Source organism: Mytilus californianus, unplaced genomic scaffold, assembly GCF_021869535.1.
Source record: "Mytilus californianus isolate M0D057914Y unplaced genomic scaffold, xbMytCali1.0.p SCAF_11, whole genome shotgun sequence".
Classification (NCBI taxonomy): domain Eukaryota; kingdom Metazoa; phylum Mollusca; class Bivalvia; order Mytilida; family Mytilidae; genus Mytilus; species Mytilus californianus.
Genome location: NW_026262593.1, coordinates 2868082 through 2891294, shown reverse-complemented (window position 1 = coordinate 2891294; position 23213 = coordinate 2868082).

Below are 23213 nucleotides of genomic sequence, written 5' to 3'. Positions count from 1 at the left end.
AAGTGTCCGTTTAAAAATTTAAAAAATATTTAGAAGCTAAGGTTTCAACTCCCTCAGGCAAAGTTGACCTTAGATGAATTTGGCCATTTTTTATGTCGTTTTTGGTTATAGATCTCTTCAACTGTTTCAATTCTTATACTTCCTTGGCTATCAAATATTTGGCTTTGGTCTTACTAATGACGGTAAATCCAGAAAACGCTTCGAATGCAGAAAACTTATAATGTGTTGTTTTCATTTTCCAAGAAAGAATATTTTTTTTATAGATGGAAACATTCATCTCATTGATGGTTGTAACCATTCGTTGAGTAAAGTAAGCAATTCCCTCTATGACACTGAACAAAATGGGTTATAATTTTAAAAGCGTTTCGTTTTCATCCTCATAACTAAAAAATTTTCGGAGAATTTAAATACGAAGTTGAAGAGCCTTGAAAACTGAAAATTACGAAAAGTTGTGCCAAATATGGCACAAAAACTAACAGATGTATACAAAGGTTTTCAAAGATACCATGCTTATAATTTTGTATTCCAGGCGCGTGTTTTGTCTACAAAACACTCACCAGTCACACTCGAATCAAAAAAGTTGAAAGGCCAAATCCATTACGAGTACTGGGGACCCAAAACTCAGAAAGGTTTTGCCAAATTTAATGCAGCTATCTATTATGTAAAAGTTGGTTTGTTGACTGGATAACTACACAAATGAACATGAAGGGACAATGTTTAATTTTTGTTTTCATATTTTATATCAAAAAAATAAAATACATACCGTTTTTATGGAAATTCGAATAGTTACCAGACAGTCCTTGCTATCAAGACATGAAGCAACCTAGCCTGAGTCACTATATATAGTTAACCTAGAATTGTTTATTGAAGAGCATCATGTAGTTAATGGGGCTTGAAATTAAAGGATAGTTATTGTTGCAATATTAACATCCCATTATCAGGTTTTATTATCACTTCTTGAATTTTAATTATTAATTATCAAAGATAACACGTTGATAGCTTGGTACGCAACTTGCACGCTTCGTCTACATAAGACTCATCAGTTGCGTTAAAATCAAAAAAGTTACAAGGCCAAAGCAAATACGAAGTTGAATTGCATTTAAAACCTAAAATTCCGAAAATGTGTTCCAAATACGTCCAAGGCAATATATGACTTGAGATAGAAAAACATTAGTGTAATGAATTATTTAACATTTTATAAGCAGTAAATGTACAGAAAATGGACAACACATCAAGAATGTTGAAGGTCAACAAAAACGGGAATTATTACAAACACCTACAAATTTTTTACATATGTAACTGTAGTAGAGTCATTGGTCAGAAATAAAGATTCCACCTGTTAAACAAAATCGCATCTGCTTGTCTATATTTGGGATAATAATGGTATGATGAACAAAATTATATTACAATCACCAGGAACAAGTCATCTAATTCCATGCGTATTTCCATTATGCCCATTGATTGTATTTTTAATGGAAAATTAGAATGCATAATCAATTTTGTATGCACTGACTTGATTTGCTACATACATTTCTGAAACTTCCTATGATGAATTAAGAAATTATTTTGGATTTAAAAAGGATACAAAAGATACCCAAGTAACATTCAAACCCATAAGACGAAAATATACTTACAACGACATGACAATAAAAGAAAAAGACCAAAAGACAGTATACAAAACACAATGTTCCAATCCCCCCAGTGAAAGCTGACATTACTTGATTTCAATTATGTTGTTTAGGTCCATCTTGGTCATACGTTAAGGCAACAGAAGTTTATCGATGTTTAGATATCGATAATCGATAAGGAAGAGGCAAATCAAGGTCACAAACAAAACAATAAGGAAATCGAATAAACTCAAAAAGGAGCGAGACCGGTTTTCGTCGAATGGGTCATATGGCAAAATCCTAGGTACTTTATTCATAGGATTTGTACCACGTGGCTTTGTCCCTTTTCATTATATTACTTCCCTTAGTTGAAGTTTCAAAATATAAATCATATCGAATTTGCGGATAATCCACTTTTTCCGTCTTGGATCTAAAACTAACGTGTCTTTGAAAAACTCCTTGGGCGGATATTTACAAATATATTGTGCAATTCAAATCGAAAATGCTTAAAATTTGACTATTTTTGAAATGGGAAGGATGAAATCTTCATGTTTTTAAAACAATTTGGTCGGAACTTAAGAAAGCAGGTTAGATTAATGTTATTTAACCTGAAAATTCAACCTGCAAGGTGTTCCCTACATGCGAACAAATCATGAACAATCTCTTCTTGTATCTCTATTTCTTCTTAATTTTTTATTTTGCTTTTTTTTTCCATTTTTCGTTATTTTATATAGCAATTATAATACGGTTACGCTTTACATTTTCAAACTGAAAAGGCCGAAAATTTTCATAGTAGACAATGTTCATTTGTACAAAAACAGAACGGCAAAACATGTACAATTCACATATATGCGAACAAATTGTTGATTCGACTTAGGAATTGGCAAATTTGTATTTTTATTTTTAATGACCAGTAAAATCCTATTGTAATAGCTGTCGTCATGATAAGGCAATATGGCCGCTATGCAAATTAGCAAAGTACCCAAATTTTTGTTATACGTTACCTATTGTTAATATTCCCGTTTTTTTGGACGGTATGTATATTTCAAAACTTGTTCGCTATGCCCATGCTTATAATCGCGTTTTAAATTTTAACAAACATTATGTATGTATAACTGGTACGTTTTTTTAGTCAGGGATTTCATTTACACAAATTAAATTAAACTTTTACTTAATTCCCATAGATACAAAAATTGGGTTAGGTAGTTTGGCTGTACTTATAGAATTCTTTTTAAAAACAGGATATCACATCCTAAGTTTAACAGTGATATCAATTATGAAGCCCTAAAATTTAGATACATTCCGTATACACTCATTGCTCCTTTGAATAAACTTATTCTTAAAGGTTATCAATTTAACACTGTAGTGAAATCTAGGGCATAGTTTTTATCGGTACCTATATTGATTTTGTTTTCGATAAATTAAAATGAAACTAAATATATATTAATATATCCACCAGAACTTATTTATATGTATCAGTCAGGATTTTTACCTAAACATTCAGCTGTACATCAACTTATTGAACTTTATAACACAATATTAAATTCTCTTGAAAAAAAAGAATTCAGTTGCTTCGTTTTCTGTGATTTTTCCAAAGCATTTGATAAAGTATGGCATAATGGACTTATATATAAAATGAATTCTTATGGAATAAAGGGAAATTTACTTGCATGGACTAAAAATTATCTTTTTCAAAGAAAACAAAAAGTAGTTATTAGAGATTCGGCTTCGTCCATTGTTTCTGCGGGGATCCCCCAAGGCTCTGTTCTCGGTCCCCTTTTATTTTTGCTGTATATAAATGATATTGACGAAAATTTAATTTCACTGACTAGACTTTTTGCTGATGATACGTCGCTGGGATATTCCACCGCAAGCATTACAGACTTAGAGGTAGTAGTTAATCATGATTTAAACAAACTCAATGATTGGTCAAAAAATTGGTTAATGTCCTTTAACCCAGATAAAACGGAAATAATGATTTGCTCAAATACTAAGATTCCAAGTAATTAAAGTTTTTCTTTCAATGGAAGATCAATATCTAATACATCAAGTCATAAACACTTAGGTGTAACTCTCTCCCAGGACGCAAAGTGGAATGAGCACGTAGAAAATATTTCCAAAAATATTACAAAGCATTTAGGAGTCTGAAGAAAATTAAAATTTAAGATGAAAAGACAGAACTTAGAAAAAATGTATCTGGTATATATTCGTCCTATATTTGAGTATGCTTGCGAAGTGTGGGACAATTGTGGTATTTGCTATTCAAACAAATTAGAAAAACTTCAACTGCAAGCTGCGAGGATTGTAACAGGACTGCCAATCTTTACTAAAACCGAATATTTATATTTAGAGACTGGCTGGGAACCCCTTCACAGTAGGAGGCACAGAAGTAAACTCCAATTATTTTATAATATGTACAATGGCCTCGTTCCACAATATTTATGTGATTTAATTCCCCCAACTATACAAAGTACAACTGTTTATCCACTGCGTAATGGCAATGACTAAATAGTCCCCTTTTGTCGACTCTCCTTAACAAGTTCTGCATTTATTCCCTCGTCCATCAGAGAATGGATCAAACTTGATAATTCTATCCGTACACTTGATACCCTATCTAAGTTCAAACGCTATTTGTTGAATAATACATACGAAGCAAAGACTGTACCTAAGCATTTTATGTATGGTTCGCGGAAATTGAGTGTAATTTTAACACAGCTGCGATGTTCAGCCTCATTTCTAAATAACGACCTATTTGAATCAAATATAATACAAAGTCCATATTGTGCTTGTGGCGCTCCGCGTGAGGATTCTTTTCATTTCTTCTTTAATTGCAATAAATACGCCGATATAAGGAACGATCTATTAACCAACATTCATCGTCTACAAGTGACAATAAATCTACAGTTGCTCACTGAAGGTAGCCAAACTTTAACATACGAGGAAAACTGTGAATTCTTTAAAGAAGTCTTTAGATATATAAAAAAATCAAAAAGATTCCTTGTAGTATAATCAAATAAGATATGACTGAACAAAAAACATCGTGTCCACAGAATTTCATTTATTTTTTTTTCTTTATATTTGTATTATTTAATATTTTTTTCTTTTTTTTTTTCTTTTATTTATATTTTTTCTTTTCTTTTCTTTTTCTCAATTCTCTATCCTTTTCCTTGTTAATTGCGTTAGGCTTTTTTTTTATTTCTTTCTTTTTCTTCTCTGACTGTGCAAATGCCTCATTTTACTATTACCTTTAATAAATATATACTGAACTGTGCATGCTCTGTATAATTGTTATTGTAATATTATGTAAAGGAGAAGACTTCATAAGTTGGTTAAACTTGTGTCCGATCCTTTTTGTATCTATGAGCAAATAAAATCGTTATAAACTCTAAAACTCCACCAGAACTAGAAATTAAAGAAACAACAGACACGGCTTCCTCCGCCTCATTTTTATACTTATACCTCGAATTTGACATACACAGTCATCTCAGTACCAGATTCTACGATAAACGAGACGATTTTAATTTTGAAATTATCAATTTCCCCCACCTTAGTAGCAATATACCAACTTCACCTGCATATGGGATATACATCTCCCAACTTATTCGGTATTCAAGAGCTTGCAGCTCCTCTCAGACTTTGTAAAACGTCACCAGTGTCTGAGCAGAAAGTTGATGAACCAGGGGTATATCAAAGAACGTCTCGTTCTTTTTCTAAAAAAGTTCATCGGAAGGTACCAAGACCTTGTTGATAAATATTCCGTATCAACTTCACAAATAATACACGATGGTCTTGAAGTATAGATTCTGCGTACTGACGTTGTTTGTCATCTTAATAACGTGTTATAGTATTCCTTTTTTTGTCTTTATTAATATTACTTTTACTGTTAAGTCTGTTTTTTGAGATACTTATGTACTTATGTATCCCGTCAAACATTGAACGACAAAATTATTTTATTTATTAATATTACTTTTACTGTTAAGTCTGTTTTTTGTGATATCCATTGTACGTGACTCTGTACTTAAGTATCCCGCCATACTTTGAACGACAAAATTATTTTATGTCTACCTGTGCGAGTTTCAAACGCGCGATTTTACGCCAGTACTTAAAACCCTCCATCCTTTAGGGTGGATTTTACATAGATAAATAAAATCGTATAATAACAAAGCAAAATGAGGATGTTAAATTTGATGTATGCCTTTTTGTGCTTCTTCGTTACATTTGTTTGTTTTTATAGTGATTAAGATGATAACACAATGTTGACTGCTGTGCCCCTATTTTTGACATTTTTAGCTATTGTGTCTGTTTGTTTTGTTCACGCATCTTTGTCAATATAATGGAATTTGATGTTACTGTCATACAAGTGAGAGGTTTAGCTAGCTGTAAAACCAGGTTCAATCCACCATTTTCTACATAAGAAAATGCCTGTACCAAGTCAGGAATATGACAGTTGTTATCCATTCGTTTGATGTGTTTGAGCTTATGATTTTGGCATTCGATTAGGACTTATATCTAGAAATTGACTATGAGGGTCGGTTGAAAACAAAACTTTACGACAAAAGAGATGATTTCAGCTTCCCAATTGTGACCTTTTCATTTTTAAACCAAGAGTTCTAAATGGTGCAGTTGAAATCATCACTTCGTATATTTCACGGACGCCATCACGAGTTGGTTGACCGTTATGGAATACCCGTTTCACAGATGATATCGGATATGTTCCTTAATGTCGTACCTACAATCCCGTTCCCTTTTCACGAATGTGACCTACCTAATTAGACTATTTACCGGCTTTGTAATAACATGAGCAACACGACGGGTGCCACATGTGGAGCACCTGAGATCACCCCCAGTTTTTGGTGGGGTTCGTGTTGCTGTTGTTCCCCTATTTATGACATTTTTACCTATTGTGTCTGTTTGTTTTGTTCACACATCGTTGTCAATATAATAGAATTTGATGCGACTGTCATACAAGTGAGAGGTTTAGCTAGCTTTAAATCCAGGTTTAATCCACCATTTTCTACATAAGAAAATGCCTGTACCAAGATATAAGAAGATATGGTATGAGTGCCAATGAGACAACTCTCCATCCAAGTCAAAATTTATAAAAGTAAACCATTATAGGTCACAGTACGGTCTTCAACACGGAGCCTGGGCTCACACCGAACCGTTTAACCTGCCACATACTGTATGTGCGTGTCCCAATCCAGGAGCCTGTAAATCATTGGTTGTCCTTGGTTCACATCAGTCATATGCCTTTGTCGTAAAATGTATTGTTTAAATTAGCCGGTTGATTTTCTAATTTGTTTGTCATTCTCTCAGTTGGTTGACAACGATTGATTTTGTCAGCTTGTATGGACTACCCTTTTTTTGAATTTATCTTGGATTTATAATTTTTGTTTTAATTGTTTCACATTTTTCATGTCGGGGCATTTTATAGCTGACTATACGGCATGGTTTTTTTTTTCAATGTTGAAGGCCATGCAGTGCCCTTTAATTTTTTTATCATTGTCATTTTATCTCTGTTGGATAGTTGTCTCATTGGAAATCATACTACATATACTATTTTTATAAGCATCTTCTATTGTGCATGCATCCCTTCATGTGAAATACATTCAGTCAGTCAAAATGTCACAATCGAAAATAAGGCACAATCGTTAAAATCAAGTACGACTATAATGGTTTATACATCATTGGCTTTTTTTGCTTTTGATTTTAATCGTTCATGCTAAAGGTAAAATCCGAAAGGCAATGTGGGCGCACCAAATTTATGTAGCTTTATTTGTATTTGCTTGTTCGTGAGTTTTTTTTTTTTACCATATATGAATAGGCTAAATGATATTTTGCCAATGATGTTTTGGACATTGAATGATTGATCATACTAAACGACCAAGGTTTTAATTTGGAGTAGGATCTGCCTGTAGGATGTGTAGCTCTCACCTGTAAATCATATTTACCCCGTTGTTCGTTTGCTATCATAGAATCAGAGTTTTGGCTTTTTCGCATATGTATTAAAGCTATGTTCTTATCCGAAACACTTTTTATAAGAAGTTTTGGATTTTCAAATTTTAGGCCTGGAACATCAGTGAAGAGACATAAATTGTCGAAATGCGCATCTGGTGCAGGAATATTGATGCCGTCAATATTATTTCATGATACCTTAGTTTTTACAGTCAATTATTGAAAGTATATTATAACATAAAAGTCGTGGACTCGGGAGTTTTAAAGATGCATTCAAAAAATAAAAAGGCAACAGTAAAGAAAATCAGAAAAATGCAATACAAACACAAATTTCTACCATAAGCCCTGTGTCTCTCCCCTCAACATTTACACACTTTATCCGCCCCTGTATTATTTGCAACAAACTTAAATTTTGATAGCAATAAAACTAGAATTGAATAGGTATATATAACATGTTTAATAAACAAAACAATGAGAAAGTTTATTAGGAAAATTGATTTTATATGAAAATGTCACAATAACATTTTCTTAAGAGTTGAACATAGAGAAGAGAAATCCATTTTTGAAATAATTAAAAAGATTGTTCATATTTACTGTATGACATTCAGATCGATCATCTCACATTAATTAAATTTAATATATGGATTCGACATCTATATACGTATGTTTGAATCAATCCAACATGTTCACATGGGTGTAGACATGTTGGATTGACCCAAACATACGTAAACCAGCGTGATTCGCATACAATGAACTTGCATGATGTGAACAATATTAACATGAGCGCAGACTTGTTTGATCTATCTATACTGGTTTGGTTTCAATGTATGAGATGTGACGAACAGCAATATATTTAAATGAACGAAGCCTTTTCATACAATTTGTAAATACTTACCAGGCGCGTTTAATGCAATTGTTTAGAAAAGATCATTTTGAACCTTTTCACCTTACGGTTTTGCTAACTTAAATGCACTAATATACAACTTTTTAACCCATAGCAATGGTGTGTATCAACTCGATAGAAATATGACTAATCTCAAAAAGAGATAGACATATTGAAAACTTCTCTATTCTCGAAATGTCCTAATAAGCGCAAAAACAAGACGATTTTTGTTTTTAAGTGACAACATATCTAGATTCCATGTATGTATTACCTTTGGTATTTGTGTAAAAAGAGTTTCATTCTACATTTTTGAATATAAGCAATTTAAGGCTTAATCAAACCTTTTACCAAAACGTTATGTTGATTATATCTTTCTATCGTAAATTCTAACTTACTTGATATGCACTTGTATATTCAGTTTAAGCCTCTGTTTTGTGTCTTACCAGAAATATAGAATGTTCTTTTAAATTTTAGATCATATTAACTTGAAAAAATTGTAGACATACTCTTAAAAAATCGCGATCCAAGATGAACACGATACCTACCGTGATACAGTACAAAACTATAGTGTTATAAACTATATTTTTTTTCTGTACTAGCCCCGGGAATCAAAGAGGTTAATAAAGCTGATGGAGAATCTATAATAGGGCCAACACAGAAACAGCTAGTTCATAACACTTTTATCAAACTATTTTAATTAAGAAACTTACCGTGAAGCAGGTACAGGAATTCACCTTTGAACTTGTCTTTTTGTAGTCCCTATGCATTTTTGTTAATTTTGATGAAGTCTCTGATTTCTACTCGTCGAATAATTAATCTATGCTAATTCTATTAATTTTCTCTGCATATATGAAGATGCTTGGAATAATAGATCAGACATTTTAAGCATTATTACTCTTTTACTGTCTGCTTTCATTCTTACTTTTCAATTACCTGCGTTCTGGTGATCTAACACATTGAAGAAATCCCCGTATTGATCGACGAAAATTAAACGGTAAAATTGCTTCTTAATCGATTGTTTCTACTCGGATAGGCTGTGGAATATTTCCGTTTTATATTATTACAAAACACAAAACATGATATAACTTTTTTTGTGATATTCTAAGTTACAAAATATGATACAAATGTTACTTATGCATAACGATACATTCAAAGTTAGTTGATGCGTAAAACAATTGAAACAGGAAGTGAATGTCCTGCATTAGCCCTTGTGTTAAAATGGACTTTTCTTTATTGGACTAGGTCGAAAAGCTGTTTTGACATCAACTGAGCGACGGTATCAGTATAGCACATGCTGATTTATATGTATTAAGGCTGATTTTATCATATCATTCTCTAAAAAAATTTATTATCAACTGCAGTATCCACAAAGAGTGTGTCATAACAAACAGTTGAATATAATGATGATTGTTGATTGATGATGATAGATAGTAACAAATGAAATAAAATATGAGAGTGTAAACTTTATAAAGATAATACAAATGTATATTCAATCATAGAAAAAAAATCAGATTGACTCATTCTGTTTATCAAATTAGATTTGATTCTCTCCAGAAACTGGAGGCACAAAATTACAAACGTTTCTCGGAACTTCTAAATTCTTACAGCACACTGGGAAGAAAATGTTACTTTATTTGTTTAATGTACCTTTTTCGGCGTTATTTGTCTTTTCGTCTTCTTTAATATTTCACGGTGGTCTAATTTCCTCCACGTTTTATGAGTTTTCGTCGTCTTTAATTTTTCCACGGTGGTGTAATTTCCTGTACGTTTTATGAGTTTTCGTCGTCTTTAATTTTTTCCACGGTGGTGTAATTTCCTCCACGTTTTATGAGTTTTCGTCGTCATTAATTTTTCCACGGTGGTGTAATTTCCTCCACGTTTTATGAGTTTTCGTCGTCTTGAGTTTTTCCACGGTGGTGTAAATTTCCTCCACGTTTTATGAGTTTTCAATGTCCCTTGTATTGTCCGCCTCTTTTTTTTTTTTGCACGTATGAATCGGAAGATGAGATCCACATTCTAATCAGAATTAGAACATTAAAAAACTTACAAAAAAATCTTAGTAACCCATCTCCTAATGTAACAAACAATTTATTAAGACTTTTGAAGATTAAGCAACACATAATCACTAGTGGCACTGTAATTTATTTTGCCAAGAAAAAGTATAAATTCGATGATTAGTCTCGTTCATTTCAAGTTTTACATAATTATGTGCTTAGTATCTTCTATGTGTTGTTCTTCCTCTTTCAATTTCACAGTGGTGGATTTATGATAGAAAGTTAAAGGCCTACACCCCTTTCCCCTATGATCGCCGTAAAAAAGGTCATATTTCTATCGATTTACATTTTTTTAGCATAAAACCGTCCAAATAATTTGTTGCATTGCTTTGCTCGGAAGTTACTACTATATTTTTATATTTTCTGAAATAACCCCCCCCCTTTTTTTTTTTAAAGTCTGGGGTCAGGCCCTGTTTCCGCTGTATATTATCGTTATACTATTCAGTATGAACATATCAAGGAACTCGAGCAAGTCCAGTGGCTGTATAACATAAGAATATGCGCTATAATTCCATGAAGAACATATATCATGTTAAAGGTATATTTCCAAATTGTTTTTTTTGATTATCAATAAATTTATCCTTTTCTTAACCCCAACACAATAAGTGATTGACAAATACATATACAAAATATTTTCTGATTGACACTCTCCATTTTCAATTCACCAATTGCATCCCTTTAATAGCAGATTTATTTATATTTTAGTATTATTAATATACATCCGTCTAAATTCAAGGTTTTTTTCATAAATTTCAACAACACTTACCGTTACCTTTGTGATATCTATGCTATAAATAATTAAGAGTTCTGTAATTATACATCGTTGACAAATAAAGATTTTATATATTGTCGTTATCAGAACTTCTATTGATTTGATGGTCAAGAGTTCAATACTGATACTGCGGAATTTACTTTGAATAACGCTAAGGTAAACATTAATCATTGCCCCTTTTTTTATATTGATATTTCAGTTTCACACGGGAAACACTATACATGAGGTGAATTTTCGTACCTTCTTGCTAATGTTATTTTTTCTAAGTTGTTGTTACTACTGACCCTGACAACGGTGTTTATATTTGCCAAATTCGTTCGCTATGTCCGTGTCTGTAGTGACGTTTCATATTTCAATCAACGTATTCTTTTGATAAATTATTATAGTGATTAAGATGATAACACAAGGTTGACTGCTGTACCCCTATTTTTGACATTTTTACCTATTGTGCCTGTTTGTTTTGTTCACGCATCGTTGTCAATGTAATGGAATTTGATGCGACTGTCATACAATTGAGAGGTTTAGCTAGCTATAAAACCAGGTTCAATCCACCATTTTCTACATAAGAAAATGCCTGTACCAGGTAAGGAATATGACAGTTGTTATCCATTCGTTTGATGTGTTTGAATTTTTGATTTTGCCATTTGATTAGGAACTATCCGTTTTACAGTTAAGTCTGCCTCATATCTTGACTTACATCTAGAAATTGAGTGTTGGTTGAAAACAAAACTTTACGAAAAAAGAGATGATTTCAGCTTCCCAATTGTGACCTTTCCATTTTTAGTTCCATATGGTGAAGTTGAAATCATCACTTCGTAAATTTTACGGACGCCATCACGAGCTGGTTGACCGTTATGGAATATCCGTTTCACAGATGATATCGGATATGTTCCTTATATCGTAATTACAATCCCGTTCCCTTTTCACGAATGTGACCTACCGAATAAAACAATTTACCGACTTTGTAACATGAGCAACACGACGGGTGCCACATGTGGAGCAGGATCTGCTTACCCTTCCGGAGCACCTGAGATCACCCCCAGTTTTTGGTGGGGTTCGTGTTGCTGTTGTACCCCTGTTTGTGACATTTTTACCTATTGTGTTTGTTTTGTTCACACATCGATGTCAATATAATGGAATTTGATGCAACTGTCATACAAATGAGAGGTTTATCTAGTTTTAAAACCAGGTTTAATCCACCATTTTCTACATAAGAAAATGCCTGTACCAAGTCAGGAATATGACAGTTGTTATCCATTCGTTTGATGTGTTTGAACTTTTGATTTTGCCATTTGATTAGGGACTTCCCTTTGTGAATTTTACTCGGAGTTCAGTATTTTTGTGATTTTACTTTTTATCAAATCAGGGATATTGTAATTACAAATTACTTTTTAAAAAAACTTTGATATGTATGCTCTTCTGTATTTTTAAAGTTATGGTGTATTTATATTGAGATAACTTCTCTTATTTGTGCCACATCATTCTCTAAATTTTAGGCCAGTTTGTATACAAAAATTTTAATAAGATGCACACCTCATATTCTTGGTCCTCATTCCTATCCACGTTTTTCACTTCAAAACATTACATGGAAGCGGGATTAATATACCTGTATGTATACATCAGACCGTACTGCACTGGTTACCGGAATTTTGGATACACCAAACCAGGCACTTTATATCTCAGAAACAGGCTATATATGCCCTCAATTTTAGAATTCATTCATACACCATACATGTGTATTATTCAAAATTATCAGCAAATTGTGTGTTCTACAGTCCTTCAACTTTCATCTGATACCTTAATTACTAAAATATAAGCTACATAGTTTAAGATTTACCCTTATGCGTAGGAACTATTTTGTTTTAAATATGTACTACTTTCCAGTATGTTCTTTTTTGACCGGGCCCGATAAGGTAGGGTTACATCTTACAAAGTCTATCCAAATTATTTTTGCAAAAAATTCCGCTCAAGTCGGTGCTAGGGGCCGTCTTAAACTTGCAGTGAGGTGACAGTTTGTTTTTTTTTTTCCTTTGTTGAAGGCCTCACTGTGACTTTGAGGTGAAGAACAGCAAAAAAAGCGCTGTTCCTTTGGTTTTTGTGTGTGTTTTTTTTTTTTTTTTTTTTTTTTTTTTTGGCTGTACTTCGTGATTTTTTGTCATGGATGATTACCCCATATCTTTTGTTTTTCTATTTAATCTATTTTTCTAATAGATCGCCTGTGTGTGTTTCTGTACCTTATAACATCTTATAAATCTTATAACAAACAGGATATTATATCCTTATTTTCACGGTTGTGTTGTGTTGAACTCGTAAACTAGGAAAACATTAATATAATCTGATTTGTCCTTTGAGTAAGATTATATATTCAGTATTGTAGCTGTCATGGACTAGGAAAACATTCATATAAGCTGATTTGTCCTGTGAATTAGATTATATTTTCAGTATTGTAGCTGTCATGGACTAGGAAAACATTCATATAATCTAATTTGTCCTTTGAATAAGATTATATATTCAGTATTCTAGCTGCCATGAACTAGGGAAACAATCTTATAATCTTATTTGTCCTTTCGATAAGTTTATATATTCAACATTATACTTGTCATGGACTAGGAAAACATTCGTTCGTATATCGTCAAGTTATCGGAATTCCCATGGGGACTAACTGTGCACCATTTATTGCGGACCTGTTTCTGTATTGTTATAAATTAAAATTTATGAATAAAATCAGCAAAGATCCATCGAAACAACATCTGATTCAAAAATTTAATAACACTTTTAGATATTAAGATGATATATTGGCTCTCAATAATGACGAGTTCAGTATGTACACTAAAAAGATTTATCCTGCCGAACTGACTTTAAATAAAGCTAATACTAACAATGAACACTGTCCTTTCCTGGATCTTGATATTTATATCTTTAACGGGAAGCTTAATACTAAAATTTATGATAAAAGAGATGATTTTTTCATTTCCTATTGTTAATTATCCATTTTTAGAAGTTGACGTTCCCTTGTCACCATCTTATGGTGTTTATATATCTCAACTTGTTCGATTCGCTCGTTTATGTAACAACGTATTTGATTTTAACGAAAGAAATATCTATATTACTGAAAAACTATTACACCAGGGTTTTCGATATCACAAACTATTCAAAACATTTACTAAATTTTATCATTGGTACAAGGACATCATTCAGAAATATAATTCGACATGCAGACATCTTATACGTTCAGGTATTTCACATCAATGTTTTTACCTATTCTGACATCGGAATCGGATTTCTTTTACACTGATTTTTACTGTGCGTATTGATACGTGTTTCTTAATTCTACATTGGCTAGAGGTATAGGGGGAGGGTTGAGATCTCACAAAACATGTTTAACCCCGCAGCATTTTTACGCCTGTCCCAAGTCAGGAGCCTCTGGCCTTTGTTAGTCTTGTATGTTTTTAAATTTTAGTTAATCTATATGTTTTGGAGTTTAGTGTGACGTCCATTTACACTGAACTAGTACACAATTTTATTTAGGAGCCAGCTGAGGACCATCTCCAGATGCGGGATTTTCTCGCTGCGTTGAAGACCCATTGGTGGCCTTCGGTTGTTGTCTGCTCTTTAGTCGGGTTGTTCTCTCTTTGACATACTTCCCATTTCCATTTTCAATTTTATGTAATCTTATTTGTCCTTTGAATAAGATTATATGTTCAGCATTGTAGCTGTCATGAACTGGGAAAACATTCATGGACTATAATTTCCTTTGTAAAATTAGTTCAAAACTGCAAAAATGTCCTTATTATAATTTCCGCTGTAAGAAATAATATTGTATTTGTTCTTAACGGATTAAAATATATAAAATATGTGTTCCAACAGGAACAGATAATTTGGCATAATTGAAAGTTTTACGGACGCCATTCGAGTTTGTTGACCGTTAATGAATATCTGTTTTATAGATAACGACGGATATGTTCCAATTGTCATAACCACAATGCCGTCCTCTTTTCCTCGAATATAACCGAATTAGACTTATCACTAGGTTTGTTTTACATATCACAAGGTCCAACTTTGCCTTAAATAATGAATAGTTGTCTCATTGGCAGTCTCACCATGAATCATTTTATAAACATTTTGCAAAATAATGGAATATGGTATAGCAACGAAAACCAATTTACATCATTAAAAATGATAAACAGCAGATACCAAAACATTGAATGTATAAAAAAGTAGCGTGAAGCAGAAATAACTTTTGTTAGCTATTATTCGTGTGTTTCTTTATCCTATATGTTCTATAATTTTTTTTGTATTGTAGTCATGTCATGTAATGTTGTCATTTTAATGTTATATTTAACATTGCCATAAAAACGGGAGGTTTGGCATGCCACAAAACCAGGTTCAACCCACCATTTTTTTCTTAAAATGTCCTGTACCAAGTCAGGAAAATGGCCATTGTTATATTATAGATCGTTTCTGTGTGTGTTACATTTTAATGTTGTGTTTTTGTTCTCTCTTATATTTGATGCGTTTCCCTTAGTTTTAGTTTGTAACCCGGGTTTGTTTTTGTCTCTATCGATTTATGAGTTTCGAACAGCGGTATACTACTGTTGCCTTTATTTATCATATTGACAATGTTATAGAATGAATAGTCGGTACCAATTTTAACGTACAATATTTCGCTGTCTCTTAATACGTGACACAAACGTCAACTTTAAAAAAAACATCAGAATTCTGTACTATATTTTGCACTTTGTTAACACTTGAAGCAAACGTCGTACTTTACAAAAAAACTTCATTTGCATAAAACATATTCCTTAGCTGTATCAGCATAGATTTTTGGTTTAGTGTTAAAGAGTTCCAATTAAAAATTAATTATCTGCAATACAACGTTTCACTTTATATTCTGATACATATTTTGTTAATCGCAGATTTCTACAAAGGCTAACCACATTTATACAATATATTTACTAATCTTTCAACATCAAAAGATATATTGATATTATCTCTGACTGTCGATACCATGTATAATTGAAAGTGCTATCAAATGATAAAACATGTATATAGGAACTTGATTTTTTTAGACGTCTTCAAGACAGGAATTTAAAAACATCTTTACAGCTGCTGCTATGTTAGTTTAATATTCAACCATTGTTTGAGAATTTTAATCATCCTATTGACATGCCTAAAATAATTCCTTAATTTCTAATAAATGAATCCAAGTTTTCCAACTTTTGAAATAAAACAATGTTAACGTACTTATATAACCTAAACCATGTCAATGAAAACTATATTATCTTAAGATGGTACATAACGCTACAGAGAGATAACTCTGTAAAAATTAGCAGAACGTTTTAATCAGTTCTATTGTTAAGGAAATATTAAGCTTCTCAATGATCAACATAAGTGTCTGTCAAACTGCTGTATATCCAATGAAATTTTTCCGACAAAGTGTGTGGTTCAAGTTTTTTGAAATTTTATTTATTTTTGTCAAAGGGTCACAGTCAATATTTTGTCAAAATCTTATGAAAATTAAACGAGCCAAATTAATTTTAGTCAAGGTGTTTGGTACCACCTTAAAAACAGATGTGCATACTATAAAATGTATCCGTGGTAGAAAAACGTATTTTTGTAGAAAACCTGTCAGACATGGAGTCTTAACACAACAGAAGTATCTTTCAAAGTAACACTTAGTTTCTTTTTTATGCTCAAACTAATTTATATTTGAGGCATAGTTTCTTTTAACCGATGTTCAAATATCATCCAATGAAAAGGAATATACAAATTACGGTAAGGAACAAAAATGAGAAAAATCACACTTCAAAAGGAGGAGAGTGAGTGTCCAATCCAATGAAAAGGAATATACAAATAAAGGTAAGAAACAAAAATGGGAAAAATCACACTTCAAAAGGAACAAGAGTGGGTGCGTCGATAGGTTAAATGTCTTATGCTATGCGTGCATCACCAGTCATGTGAATCTTCACTTAGTCAAGATGTCAAAATCGGTGATACGATATAATCATTAACATTACAGATCGGAGGCTATTCTAGTATCTGAACACCAAAAACTTTAAAAACAATTCTCTAAAGAGATGAGACGCAGACAACTTGTATCGGTCATATGTTTCGTAATGTATGTACTGTCAACGTCAGTCGTGTTACTCCATAACGCTGATATGGCAGTGTCTGTATAAGAAGCACACTCCTGTTAAAGAAGTTTAATTAGAGTGATTATGCATTACGTTTTAAATCGAAATGTAAACGCCATCCGATTGGAGAGAGGGTATGTAACTGCTCAGCTAATTTGACAATTGGAAAGATGAAATCATCACGTTTGTCACAGATTCTAGTTTAAAGTCGTCCATCTGTGTCATTACCGAGGAAAACATTGTTGTAGACAAGCTCTGTTAAATTAGCCAATGTAGTCGATCCTCCAATTGAACATGAAGAATCGTATTTGATAGATACCGTTTGTTGAATATACCTCATCAAAGTTTTTCATTAGGCCTTTTTTTTACTATAGAAAGAATAGTGGTAAACACTTTGTCGAACATCTTGACGACCAAGCGACATATTGTTTTTTATTAGAATATAGGGGAAATTTCTGTATCCAGCATAATTATATAAGGTTATTTTCATCGTCCTTTCTTTGTTAATACCAAAGAAAAAAAGGACAGATGTATGATTTTCTAACATATACCTTTTCGTCAATGATGTAGGGAAACAAATTTTAGTAATCATTCCAAATGAATGTTTTTTGTTTTCATAAGCAATATTTTTTTCTCGTGCAGAGGGAATAAAACATGCACAACAATGGGCTTCCGTAAGTTAAAAACCAGTGCACTCATTGTACGTCGTATAATTTCTTTTTAAATGCACATATATTATATATAATAGATAAAAGAAAAACAACACAAACAAACAAATACTTAATTTGCCAATGACGGCGTCCAAAATGAAAAGAATAATTACAATATAATTTTCAAACATAGTATAAAAATAAGATAAAAAATTTCTTTCTGTATCATAGTTTTATATCAAACCCATCGAAAAAATCTCTGAAATATAAAAAAAATGATTAAAATATTCAATCATAAAATAAATTACATTGTTTATTGTACATTCTCGAATATTAAAATATGATCATAGAATTTTTTTCCGATTTTTACAAATAGACATGTTTTAAAATAGGTTTTCGTAAGATATCTAATGAAATATATAAACAATATCAGTACAGTGTAGGAAAATATAAAATCTATTTGACGAGCTTTGGAAACGGAGAAAAATCAAGGCTCGCCGAGCTTTTCTCTTGTTTCTTAGCGAGTACAAAGACATTTAATATTTTCCTACAGTGTACGAATATTTTGTGTATCCTTCAGTCAAATATTGAGCTGGCTTCAACATATAGTTTTTCCTTGAATTCGTAAAATTCGTTTTAAATGAAATCGACGCGACTTAAACGCGGACCGCAACAAGGACCCCAAATTGAGCTGTGATGTTAACAGTAATCAGTAGACTATAGATAAAGGCAACAGTAGTATACCGCTGTTCAATAGTCATAAATCCATTCAGCGAAAAACAATCCGGGTTGCAAACTAAAACCAAGGGAAACACATCAACTATAAGAGGAAAACAACAGAAACAACAGAAACACTGAACTTCAACAAAAAAAAGTCAACATACATAGAAACAGACTATTTGATAACAACTGCCATATTTATGACTTGGTACAGCACATTTTAAGAAAAAATGGTGGGTTAAACCTGGTTTTATGGTTAGCCAAACCTCCCGCAATGATAAACATACCGCTAAAATGACAACACTACGTGACAGGAATACTGTACAAACTAACACAAGAACGCTCAGAACAGAGAAATACATAAATAAATAATATAAAAGTACATTACAACATGTAAACCGCAGAATAATAACGGTCACCTCCCATGAATAATTTACGACAGCACACCAGGACACCATAAACGAAGTATAAACTACGTGTCACATGAATGGATCAACGCCACAAAAAGTGACGTATTTTATGTGACGTATATATTATCACAGATAACTTTCTTAAAATAAAATAGATTTGTTTGTTGACACGTAAAAAAGAATAGATTTGTTTTATGGACGTGAAGTATACAATTATCTTTTCATATTATCTGTACATCTGTATTTGTTTAGTAAAAATGATGATTGCAGGATAAAATGCAGTTAAAATGGGTTTTTTTTTTTTTTATCTTAAATGACGTTTGATTAACGTAATATTTCAATTTTTATGTGACTCTTATTTTGACATGAACAACAGTTTATTATTTTCTAATGCTGATGAAAAGTGTGTCTTGTTACGACAATGACGAGGTAACAGATTGGAGCGTTGTCTAAATGGCATCATAACACATCCTCTTATTTATATATTGGTACGACAATGACGGGGTAACAGAGCATTTAAAATAGCAATGCATCACTAAACTATAAAAAAAAAATTGTACCACAGGTTCTCCTAAAATGCTCTATATTATATGCAATGTTTGATAATTATTGTTTAACATTCGAAAAATTAATTACCTGCTCACATAAAAGGGTAGCGGAGTAAGACCCGTCCAAAGCATCAAGACCCTTATTGTCCTTCCATATCTGAACACATTCACCATCAGATGGTTCATTAGGAATTCAGAGACTGCTATCAATCTGTTGCCCAGAAACAATCCAAAGGTAAACACCACCTTGTAGACGTCCAGTAACATACACATTACCTGTAAATATATTTTTAACGAATCACATAAAAAAAAACACATTTCAAATGGTGTAGATTTCCTGAAAACACGTTCTGTAAACACAAGGACAATTTAGAGCTTAACATTCTGCACAGACATTCGCCGAATATTGCAAAACTTTTTTTAGCGTCAAGATGTCTCAAGTTTTTGTGATTGTTTTTTTTTTTTTTTTGTCTAGTTTATTTTCAATATCTCCCTAAAGTCGAACCGTACTGTTGTAAGGTAGAAAATTAAATCGCTTCTTTAAATCCTCTTTTGACATTTCAGTTGCCTTCTCAATCGGTATCTTATTTTCTTTCTTTGACCACAGAGGAATATTAATATCCTAACACGAGTAAAATACATAGATCTTTAAGTCAATGAATCAATACATAGGAACATGGTCAAATATTGTTTATATAAATGAGATTTATCAATTATAAAAAAAATACATACCAAATATCATGAACCTTTCTTTAACGATTTCTTTAAAAAGACCTGACATAAAGATTTAGTGAGTGTTGACGCTGTCACCGCTATCAAAAACAACGCGCAAAAATTTGCTTCAACGTCTCGGTCCAAAAAACAAGAATGCAGTGTTCATATTTTTCTTTCTATATCAATGACATACATATGTATTATGAATTTAGTTAAGAGTATTACCCGGAATAAGCTCCTGAAAATGTATTTGAAAAAAAGAGAAGAAATATGCATACCTCCCACATTAAATTTAATCGGCTAATATTGCATTTGAATAATTTGAGTTTATTATTATGTGTTGGGCTGTATGTGTATGTAGTATACAACTGGCTTGTATTTTTGTACGCTATGCGCAGGTTTTATTCATGTATGACTCATCGGTGATGCTCAAATCAAAACAATTTGAAGGTCAAATCAAATACAAAATTGAAGGGCTTTAAAAACCAAAATCTTCTAAATAATTGTGCGAGATGTGGCTAGGCAATCTATAACTGGAGATAAAAACACTTTTAATGTTACGAATCATTCAACATTTTATAAACAAAAAAATACAATTTGAAGACATTTCATTGCAGTTTCTAATACATTTACTTGTGATAACTGTTAGAGAATTGGTCATTTCTTTATAGCTGTAAAATTCAGCTGCGTTTCCTCCAAGAGACAGGCATGTATTCTAAGTTAGAAAATAATATTTTAAGAAATCATTTAATGAAATGAAGAAAATATAAACTATATAATGTCGATGTAGATTCCTCAATGAAATACGTCACATTCAAATAAAAGATATAAAAAATATCTTTTGAACCCCTCATCATCAAACATAAAAAAAAACGTACACGGTTCCAAAAAAAATAACAAGAATATACCCTTAATAAAAACCCTAAACAATTCTAGAAGTGTAACAAAGCATACCACAAAAACACAAAATGTGTTCACATTATAAAGTTTTATTTCGTTTATATGACAACGTGTTTCTTAAACTTTTTTCTGAGATGAATATATTTACTCAATGGAAGTTTTTCCTCTACGCCTTTAAAAACTAGTAACTTAAAATTGTATGAGGGACTCTGGTCGCTATGTAGTACCTTTGCGATGATGCGCTCTTTAGGAATCATCAATCACTCACACATTGTTGGTAATATAATGGAATTCTATGCGACTGTCATACAAGTTAGAGTTTTAGCTAGCTATAAAACCAGTTTGATCCTTCATTTTGTACATTAGGAAATTCCTGTCCTAAGTCAGGAATATGACAGTTGTTTTCCATTCGTTTGATGTGTGTGAGTTTTATGATTTTGCCATTCGATACAGGACTTTCCGTTTTAAGTTTCCTTGGAGTTCTGCATTTTTGTTATATTACTTTTCACTACGTCTTTTTATATGCTGCTATCTTTCCAAACAAATAATCGAAATGTTATCAGCCTTACGCATAGCTGTTTTTAAAGGCTACTTTGATAAAAACATTCAAATATTTTACATTTTACGCCTATGCTTCAGCATTTTGAATTGAAACTCCTATTCTTTATTGTGATGAAGACTCATTATTTACTTATTCATGGTGATTACAATATAGAAATATCAATAAAATTTGTAGAATACACTACGTTATAAGATAAAGATAAACAACATTAATATATGTAAATTCTGCAAAGAAGAACAATCAACTATAGAACATGTATAACTGATTAGTCGTACGCTCTTCGGTCTCTTGTAATCAAGCACTAAAAAAATGATATTTGAAATGTCAAATATTGAACTGCCTTTGACTATCTTTTTTTTATTTTGGTTACTGCAAACATATCAAATTGAATTTTGCTAAGAATAGGATTACTTTGCTTACAAAATTACAAGAGGTATTGCCAAATTCAAATGCTTTAAACAATAATTTAAACGAAACCCTTCATGTACTCAGAAAAATACATTTCAATAAAGATTAAACTCAAGATGAATACAACAAATATTAGACAAATACAGTCACTATCACGATTTGGTTGACAATACGATTTACCGATGTATCAACTCACTAACGAGATGTTTTCGCATATCGTTCGATACCAGTATAGTCGTCTGTTTTGTAATTTTTACCGGTTGTATCCTTTTGACTGAATGTTAATTCAAATGGCGAGTGATGAATGCATAGCAGGAGACGCTTTCCCTGTCGACGTACTCGGTCTCGCAACCTTTGGTGTTCTTCCGATTAACTCAGTTTCTGTTTATAACCTTGATTTGTCTCTTTCTAATTGATTTACAAGATTTAAACATCGGTAATCGCGTTGTCACCTTTATTCACCAAATGTTACACAATAATATATTCCATTGTTGTTTTGATTTAAATTTATCTAGCTTTGAATATGTCATTCTGTATACTTTTGTTCATAGATGTTCTGCCAGACTATTTGTTTCAATAACGAAAATTCATTATAAAACAAAGTATTATAACTGCATAATTTACAGGTTATGATCCCCTGTAAATAACTTAGAATGTATCGATCAGATACATGAAAAAGTATTCTCAGAATTTCTAAATCAAGACATCTATAAGCCTGGTATCTTTGATGAGTCTTTTTATGTGTTAATCCGTCAAATTTAGTAAAGATATGAAGACTATGAATATTCACACAAAATAATGGTCGATAATACTTGTTTTTTTTTTCTTTTTTTTTATCTTTACGTATACGAAGCAAAATTCATACGAAACATTCTGAAAGACTAAAGAATAGCATT